The sequence below is a fragment of the Microtus ochrogaster genome, unplaced genomic scaffold (genome assembly GCF_000317375.1).
Source record: "Microtus ochrogaster isolate Prairie Vole_2 unplaced genomic scaffold, MicOch1.0 UNK57, whole genome shotgun sequence".
Lineage (NCBI taxonomy): Eukaryota > Metazoa > Chordata > Mammalia > Rodentia > Cricetidae > Microtus > Microtus ochrogaster.
This window is the reverse complement of record NW_004949155.1, coordinates 181,096-181,845: the sequence shown is the minus strand read 5'-3', so window position 1 is coordinate 181,845 and position 750 is coordinate 181,096.

The window sequence follows — 750 nt, the reverse complement described above, 5'->3', positions numbered from 1 at the left end:
GTGAGACAGTCATAATACATTGTAAAATCCTGATTCTTGAGTCTGGTTAAAATAGTACAATAAGTGAACTAAGTAGATGGTTCAATTACTAACATACTGGAAGCTCAAGCTAGGATATGAGTTCAGATCTCTAGCACTCACATGAAAAGCTAGGCTTGGTGGTGAGTGCCTGTAACCCTCATACTGGGGAGGTAGAGTCAGGCAGATCCACAGATCCTGCCGGCCAGCCAACCTACCCAAATAGCTGAGTTCCAGGTTCAGTGAGATTTTCTCAAAAAAATAATAGAGAGTGTTAAGGCAAGACATTTGACTGACTTTTGGCTTCCAGATTTGTATGTACACACACATAGGGACAGGTGTCCGTCTTAACTTTCCATGTTGTTTAAGACAGGGTATCTTGGGGCTGGAGAGATGGCTCAGAGGTTAAGAGCGTTGCCTGCTCTTCCAAAGGTCCTGAGTTCAATTCCCAGCAACCACATGGTGGCTCATAACTATCTATGATGTGATACAGCACCCTCTTCTGACATGCAGGTGTACATGCAGGCAGACACTGTAAACATAATAAATAAATAAATAAATGAATGAATAAATAAATAAATAAATAAATAAAATCTTTTTTTTTTTAATGACATGGCTGGTTTTGTGGGGATATTTTATTAAACCTCCCAAAGTGAGACAGTCATAATACATTGTAAAATCCTGATTCTTGAGTCTGGTTAAAATAGTACAATAAGTGAACTAAGTAGATGG